Source organism: Apium graveolens, chromosome 4, assembly GCF_009905375.1.
Source record: "Apium graveolens cultivar Ventura chromosome 4, ASM990537v1, whole genome shotgun sequence".
Classification (NCBI taxonomy): domain Eukaryota; kingdom Viridiplantae; phylum Streptophyta; class Magnoliopsida; order Apiales; family Apiaceae; genus Apium; species Apium graveolens.
Window position 1 is genome coordinate 179,577,921 of NC_133650.1, and position 19,570 is coordinate 179,597,490.

Sequence of the window (19,570 nt, forward strand, 5' to 3'; positions counted from 1 at the left end):
TGAAGAAGAGCCATTGGATATAGGGGGAGAAGTAGGCCCTAGTTCCAGATCCAGCATGCCATCATGGGCCTTCTCCAAGCAATGTGATGATCACCATTTCAAGACGACACTCATCCAACTTATCAGCCAAACACAGTCTGCACTTCAATCAACCAAAAATGCTAGCACCAAGAAGCTTCTGCAAGCACATCTTGCTACTCTCCAACTACAACAAATTTTAGGCTACCAACAAAGTCAAAATGTTTCTCTAATAAAAAATGAAGTTGATCAACTTAAGAAAGACATTTCTGACAAGTTGGAAGCTAGACTTCCAGAGACAACAATGATAGACATCAAAAGACAACTCAGAAAAAATTTTGATCTTGCAACCAATATATAGTTATATATATAGTTTGAGTTAAAACATTTTATAGTTCAAGAAAAAGTTTACTAGAATTACATTCAACCCCTCTTCTGTAATTATTGCTGCATTGTTAGGGAATAACAATCTTGCTCAGAAGTTTCTTACTAAATTCTTCCCTATGGCAAAGACAGCTGCAATCAGGAACGCTCTTACTCAATTTGCGCAGCAATCGGGAAAATCTTTATGTGAAGCTTGGGAGCGCTACAAGGAGATGCTTATGAAGTGTCCTCATCATGGCATGCCTGATTGGATGATCATCAATTGCTTTTATAATGGTTTGGGAGCACAGTCAAGACCCATGCTCGATGCAGCATCAAGTGGAGCCTTATGGGCTAAGAGCTATGATGAATCTTATGAGCTAATTGAATTGATGGCTGCTAATGAATATCAGAACCCAACTCAGAGATTACCTCAAGGTAAGGTAGCAGGAATTCTGGAGGTGGATACAGCGACAGCTATAGCTGCTCAACTAAAGGTGTTAACGATGATACTGGATCCTTTGGCTAATTATGGATTTAATCATATCACAAGTGTTTGTGAGCTTTGTGCAGGTGCGCACGAAATGGAGCAGTGTGCTATATCTAGTGAATCAGCTCAGTTTGTGAGCAACTTTCAGAGGTTGCAGCAACCAGTTCCTGCCACTTATCATCATAACAACCGCAATCATCCTAACTTCAGCTGGAGCAACCACTAGAATGTGGTACAATAGCCTTATCAGCCGTTTGGAGCAAAGCAGTTTAATCTACCTGATTTTGACCAACAGTATGCACAAAGACAACAACTCCAACTTCAACAACAACCGCATGGAAATGCAGGTCAATCTACTAATGAAAAATCTGAATTGGAGGAGTTGAGGCTGATGTGCAAAAGTCAAGCAGTTTCTATCAAGACTCTGGAGAATCAAATAGGGCAAATTGCCAATACTTTCTTGAACCGTCAACCAGGAACTCTTCCTAGTAAAATAGAAGCTAATCCAGGAAAGAGGGAAGTCAAAGAGCAGTTGAAGGCAATCACATTTAGGTCTGCAAAGGTCATGAGCCCCCAAATTCAGCAAGATAAAGATTTTGAAGATTCTATTCAGAATACAGGTGCATCTGCACCTTTTCCAATTCCAGAAAATGAGATTGTAGCTGAAAAAGTAGTGCAGAAGGATGCCGAGGTGGAACCGAAGAAGAAAGCTGTTGAAAGCAATCCTCCTAAGGGTAATACAAGGGGTAAACAGGTCTACTCACCTCCGCCATATCCTAAAAGACTTCAAAAGAAAAAGTTTAATAAGCAGTTTGCCAAGTTTTTAGAGGTTTTCAAGAAGTTGCATATTAACATACCTTTTGCTAAAGCTCTAGAACAGATATCGAGCTATGCTAAGTTCATGAAGGGTATTCTATATCGGAAGCTAAAACTTGAGGAGTTGGAAATCGTTGCTCTAATGGAAGAGTGCAGTGGTGTGCTATAACAGAAACTACCTGCTAAGCTTAAAGATCTAGGAAGTTTCATGATACCTTGTACCATTGGAAATCTATCATTCGACAAGTGTTTGTGTGACTTGAGAGCTAGCATTAATCTGATGCCCTTGTCCGTTTTCAAGAAACTTGGACTACCTAATCCAAAACCTGTGAACATGTCTTTGTAGTTGGCTGATCATTCCATCACTTATCCACGAGGAGTAGTGAAGGATTTATTGGTTAAGGTGGATAAACTCATCTTTCCTGCTGATTTCATCATTCTAGACTTTGAGAAGGACAATAAGATTCTCATTATCTTGGGAAGACCATTCTTAGCTACGGGCCGAACTCTTATCGATGTGCAAAATGGTGAACTAACCATGAGAGTTCAAGGTCAAGATGTCACGTTCAATGTCTTCAATGTAATGAAATTCCCCACTGATGAAGATGAGTGCTTTAAAATGGAGTTGGTCTGTTAGATATATTTGAGATGTCATGTCTAATATGTTTCAGGTTTAGTTTTCAGATCTTAACAAATAGGAAATATCAGGATTTACTTGAATCAGTACTTACTGGAAGTCAGAACTTCATATCAGGATTAAGGTCATGACAGAACTTAAGTACGGGAGGACTTACAGTTAAGGAAGGAAGCTGATTTAAAGTAGAAGATTGAGACGAAAATAAAAGAAGATATGCATGGAAAGAATTAGAAGACTGAAGACTTGTATAAGAAATCTGATTGTATTTTAGGAGACAGAATTATATTCCATATCAATTAGAAGTTATCTTGTAAATGTGTAGTATATAAACACAGACATAGGTTTACACTACATGTGTTATCATTATCGAGATACATTATTCATTGTAACCTAGAAACTCTTAGTGATATTTGTTCATCACTGAGAGAGAACAGTTCCATTGTAACAGAGTTTATTATATTGAATACATCTGTTTACTGTTACTTATCTTCAAGATCGATTTGATTGTAATAACACTGTATTCAACCCCCTTCTACAGTGTTGTGGGACCTAACATGGTCGACTCCATAGTGGCTTCGGAGATTGATCACTTGCTAAGGACTTACGCCTTAGAAAGACCCTTAACGGGGGAGTTTGATAATGAAGATGAAGAAGGGGAAGAGCAGATGCATTATTTGAATGCATTCCCATGGAAGAGGAAGTTAGACTTGCCGATCGAGTCTCTTGGATTGGAAGAGCTGGAAAATTCTCCAAAGTGTCTCAAGCCATCTATTGAAGAAGCTTATACTCTTGAGCTCAAACAACTGCCTGATCACTTGAGGTATGCATTTTTAGATGATGCATCTACTTTGCCTGTTATTATTGCATCTGACCTTTCAGGAAGTGATGAAGATAAGCTCTTGAGAATTCTGAGAGAGTTTAAATCAACAATTGGATGGACTATAGCAGATATCAAGGAACTCAGCCCTTCTTACTACATGCATAAAATTCTGCTTGAGGAAGGAAGGAAGCCAACTGTTGAGCAACAAAGGAGGCTAAATCCTATCATGAAGGAGGCTGTGAAGAAAGAAATTCTTAAATGGCTAGATGTAGGAATCATTTATCCTATATCTGACAGTTCGTGGGTGAGTTCGGAGCAGTGTGTGCCTAAGAAAGAAGGCATGACAATTGTAACTAATGAAAAGAATGAGCTCATCCCTAATCGGACAGTCACAGGATGGAGAGTTTGCATGGATTATCGAAAGTTGAATAAAGCCATAAGGAAATATCACTTCCCGCTTCCATTCATTGATCAGATGCATGACAAGTTGGTTGGACACGAGTACTATTATCTTCTGGATGGATATTCGGGATATAATCAGATTTGCATTGCTCCAGAAGATCAAGAGAAGACCACGTTTACTTGTCCATTTGGCACTTTTGCCTTTCGTCGAGTCTCTTTTGGACTTTGTGGTGCACCTACTACTTTTCAGAGATGTATGATGACAATTTTCTCAGACATGATTGGAACTAATATGGAAGTGTTCATGGATGATTTTTCCGTGTTCGGTACTTCTTATGACGAATGTTTGCACAATCTTGGGTTGGTGCTGAAAAGATGTGTTGAGACCAATCTGGTGCTCAATTAGGAAAAATTTCACTTCATGGTGCAACATGGTATCATTCTTGGGAACAAGGTATCTAGAAAAGGACTTGAGGTGGATAAGGCCAAGGTGGGGACATTGAAAATCTTTCTCCACCAATCTCAGTTAAAGGACTCCGCAGTTTTCTCGGTCATGCGGGTTTTTATCGGTGATTCATCAAAGATTTCTCCAAAATCTCTAAGCCTTTGTGTAATTTGCTGGAAAAGGATGTTCCTTTCAAATTTGATGAAGAATGTCTAGATACTTTTGAGAGCTTGAAAAAGAGTTTGACTACAACACCTGTGATTACTGCACCTGATTAGAATGAGCCCTTCGAGATGATGTGTGATGCTAGTGACTATATAGTTGGAGCAGTTCTTGGCCAGAGAAAGCAGAACATTTTCCATGTGGTTTACTATGCTAGTAAGACCTTTAATGGTGCTCAGCTGAATTACACTACTACAGAGTAGGAGTTGTTGGCAATTGTCTATGGTTTTGAGAAGTTTTGATCTTATTTGCTTGGGACAAAGGTGACAGTTTACATTGATCACGCTGTTATTCGATATCTGGTCTCGAAGAAAGATTCAAAACCTCACCTGATTCAATGGATTCTCTTACTTCAGGAATTTGAGCTAGAAATTAAGGATATGAAAGGTACAGAAAATCAGGTAGCAGATCATCTATCACATTTGGAAGATCAAGGCAAGGCTTCACTGGACAAGGCATTGATCAATGAATCTTTCCCGATGAGCAACTTTTTGGGGTGAAAGAAGAAGAACCATGGTTTGCAGATATTGTGAACTATCTTGTGAGTAATGTCATTCCCCCAGAACTCTCTTATGCTCAAAGGAAGAAATTTCTACATGAGGCGAAGTGGTATCGATGGGACGAACCTTTCTTATTTAGACAGGGAGCTGACCAGATTATAAGACAATGCATTCCATATAGTGAGACTGAGGGAATCCTACAAGAATGACATTCTACTGTGTATGGTGAACATTATGGTGGAGAGAAGACAGATTCTCGTATTCTTTAAGCAGGATTCTTCTGGCCTACTTTGTTTAAGGATGCTCATCAGTTTGTTTCAAGATATGATCACTGCCAACGAGTTGGTAATATATCCAAGAGAGATGAGATGCCTCTTAATGTGATGCTCAAAGTTGAGATTTCGATGTTTGGGGAATCGACTTTATGGGGCCATTTGTCTCATCCTCTAATAATCAGTATATTCTTTTGGCAGTTAATTATGTGTCCAAATGGGTCGAGGTAAAATCATTACCAACCAATGATGCTAAGGTGGTGCTTAACTTCCTTTATAAGCAGATATTCACGCATTTTGGCACTCCGAGAGTCATAATCAATGACGAGGCATCGCATTTCTGTAATCGCAAGTTCACTACATTGATGAAAAAGTATCACGTGAATCATCGCATTGCCACAGCTTACCATCCTCAAAGTAATGGGCAAGCTGAAGTGTCTAATCGGGAGATTAAATGGATCTTGGAGAAGGTGGTGAGTCCATCAAGAAAAGATTGGTCTTTGAAGCTAGATGAAGCTTTTTGGGCATATATAACAGCATTCAAGACTCATCTTGGTATGTCTCATTTCCAATTGGTGTATGGGAAGGTGTGTCATTTTCCTGCGAAGTTAGAGTATAAAGCATATTGGGCTTTGAAGAAGCTAAATCTTGACATGAAAGCTGGTGGAGAGAAAATAGTGCTTCAACTAAATGAACTAAAGGAGTTTCGATTACAGGCTTTTGAGAATAACAAAGTGTACAAGGAAAAAGTCAAGAGATGGCATGATAGGAGGTTAGTGCGCAAGTCATTTGTGCCTGGTCAGAAAGTTCTATTGTACAACTTTCGTCTCCGTATTTTTCCAGGAAAACTTAAGTCGAGGTGGTCAGGGCCATTCACATTCAAAACTATATTTCCACATGGGGCGGTGGAGATTTTTGATACGCATCCGGATCAAGCGTTCAAGATGAATGGGCAGAGATTGAAGCATTACTATGGAGATAAGGCGAACTGCGAGGTGGTGAGCGTCGTTCTTTCAAAAACTTGATTCAAAGATTCATGTCAAGCTAGTGACGTAAACCAAGCGCTTCGTGGGAGGCAAACCATGTTTGTTGTACAGTAGTGTCATCAAAGAAAAAGAAAAAAAAAGAAGCGGCAGAAAACAAAAAAATCTGATTTTCAAGGAGCACGGTGCAAGTGCACCAGAAGCGGGGCGGCCGCGCGAAATCTACAGGAGCACGGCGCACCCGCGCGGGAGAGCGGGGGGCCGCGCGGAGGTTTTGGAAAAAAAATAGAAAAAATTAGAAAAACAAAACCCCCGCCCATTTTTAACCCTTTTTCTACCCTAATTCCTATTAATACACACTCCTAACCCAAACCCATATCTATTCTATATATACATAAATCCTACATACATCTCTCACATATATATTTCAATTTTAAAACCCTAGTTTTTCATATTCACTACTACTTACAAAAAAAATCTCTATTGTTCTAATGGCACCCAAAAGATCGAGAGTCATGGTGAGTAGCAGCTCTAGTCCCTCGTCTATCGAGGATTCGAGTGCTAGTGGCGCAGTGGCTATATTTTCTTCTCCAGATGCACAAGATGAGTTTAATCGATTGATGTCCAAATCAATTGTGAAGGAGAGGGGTTTCTTACCCCCTGCAAGAGATAGAAAGCTCTTGGAGATGATTACTGAGATGGGATGACAAACTTTCTACGAGGTACCCTCCGCTTTCCCGATGAGCATTATTCGGGAGTTTTATATGAATACAAGGGCGGATAAAAATGGGTTTTCTGTGGTATGTGGTTTGACGGTGGATTACACATCGGAGGCTATTTGTAGGGTTATTAATCAACCCGCGAGAAAGCTGACGTAAGAGGAATGGGTGAAAAAGACAAGAGGGGATTTTGATCTTGATATTATTATGGCTGGTTGTGTGTTCCGGGAACACAATGGAAGTACAAGAGGGGCACGAATGAGCTGCTCACTTTTCCGGCGGCATGCATGAACATGTACGCTTAGACATGGAATGCTTTTGTATGTACCAATATTATGCCTTCTTCGCATCAGCATGATGTTACTGTTGATCGTGCTATTTTACTTTGGGGGATCTTGAATGAGGAGTATATGGATCTCGTCCATGTAATATATCAGAATATGTTATGGGTTCTGAAGAGCAGGACATCGGGGGTGATTCCTCATGCCTCTATTGTGACGAAGATTTGTGTTTCGGTGGGTGTTCGTTGGCCCGAGTTGGAGCATTTGCAGATGCCGAACGCTCCTAATGATAGCAACACGATCGTAGTGATGCAAGAATGGTATGGTGGAAAAGCTGAAGAGACGGGTCTAGGTTACACTTATGATCATTTTCCCGGTGGCCAGCCAGCCGACCAGACTTATGATGTGGATCTTCTCCGGCTAGGCATGCAGCTTGGAGAGCCGCTCGTGGAGAGGCTAGTTTTTTGCATGCTCAGCAGGAGGAAGGGGATGGTTCTGGGTTTGGCGATGCGCAATTTCGGAGATTGGCCAGATGCATGGATGCGATGCATGACATGCACAGTCATTTTGCAGCCGACTTGACACAGGCTTTGGGCACTGCTTTCCCATCCACTAGTGTTGAGTTTGATTTGCCGGTGTTTGGTGCTGATTCCGTGTATCCGCCACCTGATACTCCACCCGAGGAGGGTGATCTTTCTGACAACTAGGTATGCCTGAAATCCTTTGTTAAAAATATGTTGTGCGCTTGATGATATATTGAACAAAACACTTAGTAAATTTAATTCAGTGTAATTTTAGCTTTCAACGGATGATCAATTCAACATCCATTGAAAGAGTAGCTTATGTAATAATAAGATTAGTAGCACAATCCTGCATATAATAATGCTTTAGTGATCTAGATGTTATCGAATGTTTTAGTCATGTTGACTACTAGATTAATATGCAGGATATATTGGTTAAATGTAAATATTAGATGCATTCTAATCTTGTATAAATGAAATAGAGTCAACAACCAAGAAAACAGTTTCCACGGATGATTCACAAAGCTTCAATAGATGATCAACTGAAGTCTCAACGGATGTTAAACCAGATCCCCAACGGATGTTCAACGGATGAACAAATTCAAAAGAGCAGTTGATAGTGACTTGACAGTCACATGCGTTATTGTATGTAAGTGGAAGGTGGCAGCCTAATTCAGTTTTTAGAGAACAAAGAAGTATTTCCATTTCCATGCTAAACTGAAGATATTCAAAGATGCTGAATTGAGAAATGAAGCAGCATGAAATTAGACTATAGACATTTTTTCTTATTTGTTTGTCTTTTTATCATGTATCTTGGTGATATATAAACCAAGCGTAGCAAGTTGAAAAATATCCAAGTAAGTAAGTAATTACCAGAGAAATAGAAAAAGCTACATCTGTAAGGAATTTCTTTGTTCTTTGTAAGCTCAATTTGTAAGCAGCTGTGTGCAAACATTGCATCACAAAGTTATCATATTAATATATATCTCTGGTGGAAATGTTCAATCCACCAGAGAGTTTTTAAATACTTGTATTTGATTACTTTGTGTTTTTATTTCATCAATACTTTCATTCCGTACTATAGCCAAATCAAACACAGTTATATATTTGAAGTAGAACTGTTCTTAAAATTAAAAAAGTAGCCAAAATTACATTCAACCCCCCTTCTGTAATTCTTGGTTAGATTGTTAGGGAATAACAATTGGTATCAGAGCAAGCTTTTGAAGAACAAAGAGTTTAAAGATCACAACAACTAACAAGATGAGTAGAAAAGATGTTGGAGTAAAAATTCCATTTCTGGATAAAGACAACTATCACCATTGGAAGGTGAAGATGCACCTGCATCTCCTCTTTCAAGATAAAGAATATGTGGACTGCATTGAAAAAGGTCCACATGTCCATATGAGAGCTGCTACAATAAATGAGCCATCCATCCCAAATCCTAGAGCAGAATGGTCTGATCCAGATATTGAACAAGTTTATAAAGAATAAGAAGGCCATGAACATTTTGTTTAATGGTGTTGATGGTGACATGTTTGACAATATCATAAACTGTAAAACTGCTAAAGAGGTCTGGGATACTATTTAGGTTATATGTGATGGAACTAAGCAAGTAAGGGAAAATAAAATGCAACTCTTGATTTAGCAATATGAGCATTTTCACAGTGAAGAAAGTGAGTTACTCACTGGCATTTTCAGTAGATTTCAAAAACTACTGAATGCTCTAAAGTTGCATGGAAGAGTCTATCAAACTAAGGACTCAAACCTCAAACTCCTCATATCTCTACCAAGGGAATGGAAGCCTATGACAGTCTCACCAAGAAACTCTCAAGATTACAAGAAATTCACCTTTGACAGACTATATGGGATTCTAAAGACCTATGAGCTTGAAATAGAGCAAGATGAGAAGCTGGAGAAAGGAAGAAAGAAAGGAGGATCCATTTCTCTGGTCGCTGAGCAAGAAAAGGAGAAGGAGATAAAGGCTGAAGCTGTTGAATCTGCACCAAACCCTAGAGTTTGTGAAGGCAAGGAAAAACGGCTAGTGGCTGAATAAGAAGACCATCTTAGTCAAGATGACTTGGAAGACATAGATAAGCATTTGGATTTTCTATCCAAGAGGTTTTCCAAGCTCAAATTCAAGAAGAATTTCGGAGAATCCAAGCCAAACAGAAACATGGTTGACAAGTCAAAATTCAATTATTTCAAGTGTGGCTTGAGTGATCATTTTTCCAATGAATGTAGAAAGCCTGATTCTGATAGAAAGAAGTTTGAGCATGTGAATTACAAAAGGAAATATTTTGATTTGCTCAAACAAAAGGAAAGGGCCTTTCTAACTCAAGAAAATGACTGGGATGCTGATGGATTTGATGAAGGTGAGGATACAAGCTATGTCAATCTATCCCTAATGGCCAAATCAGATGAAACAGAGGTTAGTTCTTCAAGTAATCAGGTAATCACCACTAATCTAGCACAATTATCTAAAGCTGAGTGTAATGATGCCATAAATGACATGTCTACTGAATTATATCATCTGCGTGTTACACTAAAATCTCTCACTAACGAAAACTCCAAAATTAAAGAGAATAATTTATTTTTAAGTGAGAGAGATAATGTGTTAGAAAATCAATTTATTGAGTTTGAGAAACTGAAGATGGAGTGCAAGGTTGCCAAAGATGAACTAACTGAATCCTTAAAGAAAGAGGAAATTTTAAGAAAGCAGCTTGAATGAGAACAGGAAGTAATCAAAGCATGGAAATCATCTAGAGATGTCCATGCTCAAATTACTAAAGTTCAAGGGATGGAATCCTTCTATGATGCATCCTGGAAAAAGAGCAAGGAGAAACTGAATTCCAACTAGGAAGAAGGACTTTTAACGGATGTGGATTCGGCAGATGATGAATGTTATCCGTCGAATGATCAACAGGATTATCCATCGAAAGACAAGCAACCACATCCGTTGAGTGAAAGAAAGCCAGTTAGCAATTCCCAGCTAGCTGAGTTAAATGAGAAATATGGATCAGTTTCCAAAAACTTTGTTCCAGGAGAAACAAGTCAAGTGAAAAAGAACAAGAGAGTCAATGTAGGGCATCTGTCTATTAAGCAATTAAATGACATATTGGAAAAAATTGAAGTGAAAGCAGAGTCTAAAGGAATAGGAATGGGAAAGTAGGAATTAACAAACATAACAACTACACACCTGAGAAATATGCTCGAAGAAAAACCTATGTTAAGTATGGTAGTGTTAATCATTTATCTTTTAATTGCAAACTTGTTATGCCTGCCCCCATGTCTGCACCTCCTTCATTTCCCAGTATGCCTACAATGCATGTGAATATTATGCCTGCACATAATTTGAATGCACAGTTTGCTAATATGCCATTTGCATAAAATCCTTACTATGCTGCATTAAGTATGCCACAAATGCCATTTAGCATACTATACTGGAATAACATGTTTACACAGAATATGCCTTTCCATGTTAATCAGCCTGTGCATGATAATTCTGCAATGATAAATGATTTCAAAGATTCTACTCAAATGACTAAGGATGAAAACCAGATACCTAAGTCAATTGAGGAAAGGTCTAAGAAACCTAAGAAAAGAGTAACAAAACTGGACCCAAGGAAACTTGGGTACCAAAATTAACTTGATTTTATTTTGTTGTGTGCAGGGAAATAACAAGAATCTTTGGTATTTGGATAGTGGGTGCTCAAGGCACATGACTGGAGATTCTACCCTGCTCACTGAGTTCAAGGAGAGAGTTGGCCCAAGTATTACTTTTGGAGATGACAGTAAGGGTTATACTATGGGATATGGCTTGATTTCAAAGGATAATGTCATCATTAAGGAAGTTGCCGTAGTGGATGAACTCAAGCATAATTTGTTGAGTATCAGCCAGCTTTGTGATAAGGGCAACTCAGTATCATTTAATTCTGAAGCATGTGTTGTGACCAACAAGAAAAGCAACAAAGTGGTCCTCAATGGAATGAGAAAAGGAAATGTGTATCTAGCTGACTTCAACTCATCTAATGCAGAATCTGTCACTTGTCTATATAGCAAGGCAAGTCAAGATGAAAGTTGGATGTGGCACAAGAAGCTGTCCCACCTTAACTTCAAGACTATGAATGAGCTAGTCAGGAAAGATTTGGTAAGAGGCATTCCACATGTGGAATTCTCTAAGGATGGATTGTGTGATGCCTGTCAGAAAGGAAAACAGATCAAGGCATCATTCAGAAAGAAGCTTGATTCAACAATTGAAGAACCTCTACAACTACTACACATGGACTTATTTGGACCAGTCAATATATTATCAGTCTCAAAGAAAAGATATTGTCTAGTAATTGTGGATTATTTCTCAAAGTTCTCTTTGTCAATCTTTCTAAAATCCAAAGATAAAGCTAGTGAAATCATCATCAATCACATAAGGAAAGTTAACAATCATCCTGATTTCAAAGTAAGAAGAATCAGGAGTGATAATGGAACTGAGTTTAAGAATTATGTGATGAGAATATTTTATGAAGAGAATGGGATCATGCATGAGTTTTCAGCAGCAAGAACCCCACAACAAAATGGAGTGGTGGAAAGGAAAAATGGATCTCTTATTGAAGCTGCAAGAACAATGCTAGAAGAATCAAAATTACCAACATATTTTTGGGCAGAAGCTGTAAATACTACATGCTAAACTCAGAATATTTCTTTGGTTAATCAAGCAAAATGCATGACACCCTACCAATTGTTCAAGAATCGGAAGCCAACATTAAACTTTCTTAATGTCTTTGGGTGTAGATGTTATATCTTAAGGAATCAAACTGATCAGCATGGAAAGTTTGATGCCAAAGCAGATGAAGACATTTTTGTTGGATATGCAGTTGGAAAAGCATACGTAGTCTACAATCTCAGAACCAGCATTGTTATGGAATCTGTAAATGTTGTGTTTGATGATAAAGAGATTGAAGGACTGCAATATGGATATTTCCATAAAAGCCTCAAGTTTGATAATGTTGAGATGATTGGTGATGATAGTGATGATGAAGGTGATCAAGAACCAATGACTAAGGACAATGTAGAGAAATCTACAACTAATGGAGCATATAATTCAACATTCGTCGAAAGACCAAGTGCATCATCCATTGAAAGACAATCTGTATCATCCGTCGAGATGCAAAGATCAACATCCGTTGAACTATCAATAGGATTTGAAGGCCAATACAGATCATAATCAGAAAGAACCCCAACTACTAGATCCACAAACTCAGGGGGAGTTTTTTTTAATCAAAACTCAGTCACACATCAGGACAATTATGAGGCCTCTTCATCAAGAGAAAATTTACCACAATAGAGAAAATGGACTAGAGATCACCCTTTTGAACTGATTATTGGTGATGTTTCTTCAAGAGTGCAAACAAGAAAAGCAACTCAAGAAGAATGTCTGTATAGCAGCTTTCTATCTCAGGAAGAACCTAGAAAGGTAGAAGAAGCTCTGTTGGATCCTGATTTGGTTTAGCTATGCAAGAGGAGCTAAACTGATTTGAAAGGAATAAAGTTTGGAAGCTGTTAGCCAAGCCTAGAGGAAAGAATCTTATTGACACCAAGTGGGTATTCAAAAACAAGATGGATGAAAATGGCATAGTAATCAAGAACAAAGCTAGATTGGTTGCTAAGGGCTACTATCAACAAGAAGGAATATATTTTGATGAAACTTTTGCTCCTGTTACAAGACTTGAAGCCATCAGAATTTTCTTAGCCTATGCAGCCCGTGCTAATTTCAAGGTCTATCAAATGGATGTCAAAAGTGTCTTTCTGAATGGAGATTTAGAGGAGGGAGTCTATGTCAGTCAGCCTCCTGGTTTTGAAGATCCAAATTTTCCAGAATATGTCTATTATCTTTTGAAGGCACTTTATGGATTGAAGCAAGCACCTAGAGTCTGGTATGACACTTTGTCAAAATTCCTCTTAGAAAATCATTTCACAAGAGGTACTGTTGATAAAACCTTATTCTATAGAAATGTTAATGGCTCTAGAATACTTGTTCAAATTTATGTAGATGATATTATATTTGGCTCTACAGATGAAAAACTTTGCAAAAAGTTTGCCAAATTAATGCAAAGTAAATATGAAATGAGCATGATGGGAGAACTAACTTACTTTCTTGGTTTACAAGTTAAGCAAGTCTGTGATGGAATATTCATTAGTCAAACCAAATATATTTATGATCTTTTGAATAAGTTTGACTTAATGGATTGCACATCTGCAAAAACTCTCATGGCCACTGCAACTAAACTTGAGTTAATCACTACTGAAAAGTCTGTGGATATTTCAAGCTATAGAGGCATGGTTGACTCACTTTTATATTTAACATCTAGTAGGCTAGATATAATGTTTGCTACATGTCTTTGTGCTAGATTTCAATCTGATCCTAGAAATCTCATTTAGTAGCTATTAAGAGAATTTTCAGATATCTCAAAGGAACACCAAAACTTGGCATTTGGTATCCAAGAGATTCTGGTTTTAATCTATCTGGTTATTCAGATACAGATTATGCAGGTTATAAAATTGATAGAAAAAGTACTACAGGAACCTGTCAATTTCTAGGAAACAAGCTAGTATCCTGGTTCAGTAAGAAGCAAATTTCAGTCTCTACTTCTACAGCTGAGGCTGAATATATTGATGCTGGTAGTTGTTGCGCACAGATTCTGTGGATGAAAAATCAACTATTGGACTATAGTCTACAGGTGAATAGAATTCCTATTTTCTGTGATAACACAAGTTCCATTATAATTACTAAAAATCCAGTACAACATTCAAGGACCAAAAACATTGACATCAAGTACCACTTCATTAGAGAACATGTCATGAATGGTACTATAGAACTTCATTTTATTCCAAGTGAGAAGCAACTTCCAGACATCTTTACCAAGCTACTTGATGAATCCACCTTTACCAGATTGGTAAGTGAGTTAGGTATGCTTAATTACTCTTAAATATGGTTTGATGTCTAAGCAGTTTATATTACAGCCAGAATAATATCTGATATTTCTTGTCAAAGATGTAAATCTTGGCCTAGTCGGAATTTACATCTCGACGGATGTTCATTATCCGTTGGAAGTGAATATTCGTTGATTCTTATCATCAGTTGAAATATTAAATTTATTCTGGGTACTTTTATCGAGGTAAATGACTGTATAATCATTATCCGTCGAATTGCTCTCAGTCCTAGCCGTTAATTCTAGGCATTATCTGTCAAATTTACTTACAGCCTATAAGTATATTTCGATGGATAATCATTAGAATTTTAACAGTTTATTTTACTCTCCAATGGCTATTTTGGGATTATTTGATTGGTTACTTTATTTTACCTTTTAACTTTTGACAGTTTATTTCTGAGAAAGTATAAAAGCCAAATTCATTTTCATTTTTACTTTTACCTTTCTCAAGCAAGTTCTAACTCTCTCGTCTCCAAAGCAAAAAAACCCCTTTCTGCAAATACTCTCAATCACAGCAATGGCAACAGTAATCAAAATCATGTCTCAAACCGGGTATGTACATGAAAAGAACAACTTCATCGCTTTGGTGAACAAGAAGATTCCTGCATCTGGAGACTATCACAAAATGATGGACTTCATTCTAAACTACAAACTAAGTTATGCCATGCTCGAGTCTCCAATCATCTACTGTGAAGTTGTTGAGAAGATTTGGTCTAATACTGTGTTCATCTCCAAGGATAAACTCATTACCTTCACTCTCAAAGGTAAAGAACACTGTATTAACTGTGATGCTATTGAAAAATGCTTTAAATTTCCTGAAAATAACACTCTCTCCACACACAGACACTGATGTGAGAAACATGCTTGTTTTTTATGGGCTATGCTCTTACTTCCACCAAGTTAGGTGATATTAGGAGACTAGGCTTTAGGAAAGAATGGAGCTTTCTATGTGACTCTTTTATCAAAGTGTTTTCTGGTAAAGTTAGAAAGTTCGACGCTGTAACTTACTCGTTTGTTAACATGCTTTATATGTTGCTTAATGACAAATACCATAACTTTAGTGAGTATGTCTTGTATAAGTTAGGGTATAAGCTAGGAGATATTAAGAAAAGGTCTAAAACATATATTATGCTAGATTCTTTATGTTACCAGCAAATTTTGTTTCTGAAGATCTTATCATTGAGAACCCAACCAACAAGCTAGATTGTTGGGTTCAACAAAGAAGGATTATTGCTAATATTAATAGGGCCAATCATCATGAGGATGTTCCCCTCATTTACATGCCAATTATGGAGCAGCCTCAGGTAAGTGAGGTAAACACTTATGTCCCTACTACTTCTCTACCACCAGTTTCTATGCAGATAACTGTGACTATGACATCTGTGACAATGACCAAACAGGTGCCTACCCAAGCCACAAAACCTAGAATTTCAAAATCCAAGTCAAAGAAAGCCCCCTCTACTTTCTCTCAAAAGAAGCTAGTTGTAACATCCACTAAAAACCAAGAGGGGAGTGTGAAGGGAAGTAAGTATGGTGAGGGACAGGGTGAACATAAAAAATCCCTAAGGATAAGGAGGGAGATGTGTGTGTAACCCAACCTAGCCACACTGTAGTTTCCCAACAAGTTGTAGTGCTTGATAAGGATTTAAGCTCATTACTAGTTTCATCTTCTCAAAAGGATGTTACTATTGAAACAAGCTCTCAACCAAGAGCACAGGTCAAGAGGGTTAGGGACACAGATTCATCCCAAACTTACACAAGAAAGAAGAAATCTAAAATACTTGGGGATACACAGGGTGCACACATTTTGCCTACTGCAGTCAAAGACTCAGTTCATGCACCTTCTCAAAGTCAGGTTGATGTGGCTCCAATAAATGTGGAGTCACAACCAAAATCTAAAGAAGCACCTCATACACAAAACTCACCCACTATCTCTTTGGATGTGGACATGATTCACACATCAATTCCTGATTCTCCATCTTTAACTCTGCTGAAGAAGCCAAAATCTCAAGCAAGTGAGCATCATCTTTTGGGTGATTTGTTGGCTGACTTGCCATTTCTTTCTGATTCTACTGAGAAATCTGTGCATAATCTCAAATCAATCACCACATATTCTACAGTAGTTTCAACTCCAAACTCTGTCATTTCTACTATCCCGACGGATATTGTTCATCCGTTGACCAGTGATTGTATCTCGACGGATGTGCTTAACAATAATTATCCGTTGAACCCTTCAACTTCTACTTCGACGGATGTCTCTCATCTATTGACTGTCTCTGTACCACTTAAAATCTTAACTATTGTTACAAGTACATATGATTTAGTAGTTGTGCAATCACTCCTAAGATTGAGGGAAGGAAGTAAATAGAGTGAGAGGCTGAGTTGCTCTCAGGCAAAAGGAGAGGAAAATAGTGAATCTATGCAAGAAATTTCTTCCAGCTTGGCAAAAGTGAGTGAGTGGAGTCCCACCTTAGTAGGTGAAGGTGAGGGTGTGAGGGTGGGAATCCAAGGGGAGCCCTTGATGTAAGAAAAGAGAGATTATGAGGGAAAAGCAGGTATAGAAGAACGGGAAGAACCCATTTTAAGTGAGCTAAGGGATGTCAATGAGGATGAAAAGATTTAGCTATTTCATCAAGATTATCAAGATGTCTTAGACTCTGTTTCTTATGAAGCTGAGACATTTACTCACCCAGTTCCAGCTTATCAAGTTTTCGTTGAACAGGACAATGTGGCTGCTGAGAGAATTCTCAACTTGGTGCACACAATTGCTTCTATGCAAAGGGCCAATGATGTAATCACTTCCATGCCACCCACAGCTGGAGATGATGTTGATTATCCAACTGTTGGTTCTGAGGATATATTTGGGGATAAAGATGATGATGAAGGAGATTTCATGGAAATGGGGGAAGAAGCAGGCCCTAGCTCAAGATTAAACACTTCATCTTGGGTGTTTTCCAAAGAATGTGATGAGCACCATTTCAAATCCACTCTCTTTCGCATCATTCAACAAACTCAGACAGCTCTTCAAGCTACTACAAATGCGAACACCAAAAGACTTCTTCAAGCACATCTAGAATCTTTGCATCTATGCCAAATTCAATCTCTCAAGAAAAATCTAGATGTCACTGAGTTCAAGATAGAAATTGGTCAAGTAAAGAAGGATGTTACTGCACGATTAGAGGCTACCTTTCCTAACACAACAATGCTAGATATCAACAGACAACTTAGGAAAAAATCTGATCTAGCCAGCAAAGTGGACTCCTTAGACACAAGGCTCAAAACCCTGGAAATATCTATTACTCATGTAATAACTCGAATTTTTGAGACTTTGTAAAAACGTTTAATGAATAGTAACCCTGACGGACGGAGAAAACTTTTTAGCCCACACTATGTAGTGCACGAGAAAATGAGTTTCAGAGTTGATAATATGATTATACGTACCAAATGAGTGTATGTAAAAGTCGTCGGAATTCGAAACCGGACACTTTCATTTTTTCCCGAGAATTCACCAGACACTGAAGGAATTAGGTTGAAGGAATAAGAATTAAGGAATTGAAACCAAGGATTATAAAAAGGGATTAAAGGAGTAATAAAGGATATCAAGAGGGATTTATAGAGCCCTGGCAATGAAACCACGGATACGTTCCCTTCGAAATGATCAACGAGAATGAACGATAAATGAATCATAAAATAATTAAACGAGTGAATAATGCAAGTAGTTCAAGGATGTGGACACAAGTTAAACACCAAGACAACACCCTTACACCATGAGTAAGTGACACTTGGCAAAGAAATTAGTGGTGTTAATTAAGCCACCAAGCTAACACCTCACTCTTTCTTTTAACCACACAATTAAGCAAACATCAAACAAGTATATATCTTTGCATCATTTCATTTTTTACCACAAACACAAACAACCAAGTAAAACTCATCTCTTTCCCCTATTTTTTATCAAAAACCCGAGAGGAAATAACAATGGAAATGGTGGAAGATGAAATGCTTGTATCTTGAATTTCCCTTGGCCGTTTTTTGCGTTCTACCTATCAAATCGAAGCCCTCGAGAAGCTCTACACATTTAAGGTAACTACTCTCCTCACCTCCTTGATTCTAAATTCCGTTTTTAATGTTTTATAGTTCAGATGAATAGTTAACTCAAGAATTAATGTTGTGTTCTTGATTTCGTTTTGAGGTTTTGATCAAGTATAAAGCTATTAAGGATCATCTAATATTTTTTAAGCATTACCCACTCTCCAAGGAAGGTATAAATCTTTGACCCAACCTTATTTAAGATTTAAGTTCAAGATCTTTTTAGAATATAGTTGTAAACCTAGTTTTGGTGGAAGTGTTGTTGTAATCTTGATGTTTAGCTAAGTAGATTTAAGGTTGATTGTTGTTGCCTCAAGAACATGATGTTCTTGAGAGGAGTTAGAGTGGTAATGATGATATGTTGATTGTTGGTGGTAGTATAAATATTTAAGGCATAAACGAAACTTTGATCGTAAGCGTAATCTCGTTAAAACAAATAAAACATACCTTTAAGTTTCTACAGAAAGTTCCGAAGATTTAAACTGTAGTTTCTTAAAAAATAACCCTTGATTATTATAGAAAATATTATAAGGATCATTTAGGCGCTTGAATCGCTTGATTCCGATTTACGGATCAAAAGTTATGGTCGTTTTACTAAAAGTGATTTACGCGACAAAAACTGCTACGAATTATGAATTTTGAAAATATAAAGGATCGACTTAAGAATGTTCATAAATCATGAAATTTTTACAGAGAGTATTATTTTGAGCTTTCTAACTTCCATAAAAATTTCAAGTGAAAATAATGATTTTTCAATTTTATAAAAATATCGGAGCCAAGACCGCGCGATTAGAAACCGTAGAATCCATAAGCGGAGCCGACGATGAAAATGAAAATGGACTTAAGATACTTTGAAAAAGGAAGCGATCATAATGTGAATAAGGACTTAAAGAAATAATAAGGATAATATAAGTTGAGAGGGTGCATAATGATTAGCGCATGAGTGCGGGTAGCCGTAAATTAGAACGGGACCTAACGAAACGAATTGTGTTTATGATTATAGATTTCCGAG

The 19,570-nt window shown here is 37.7% G+C and overlaps 1 non-coding gene across 1 annotated transcript; it reads right to left on the reverse strand.

Annotated features, from left to right (window-relative positions):
- Positions 1 to 536: 536 nt before the first annotated feature.
- Positions 537 to 643, reverse strand: LOC141722979 (small nucleolar RNA R71). The gene has a single exon (XR_012575975.1). It is a non-coding gene; the product is annotated as a small nucleolar RNA R71 (small nucleolar RNA).
- Positions 644 to 19,570: the final 18,927 nt, after the last annotated feature.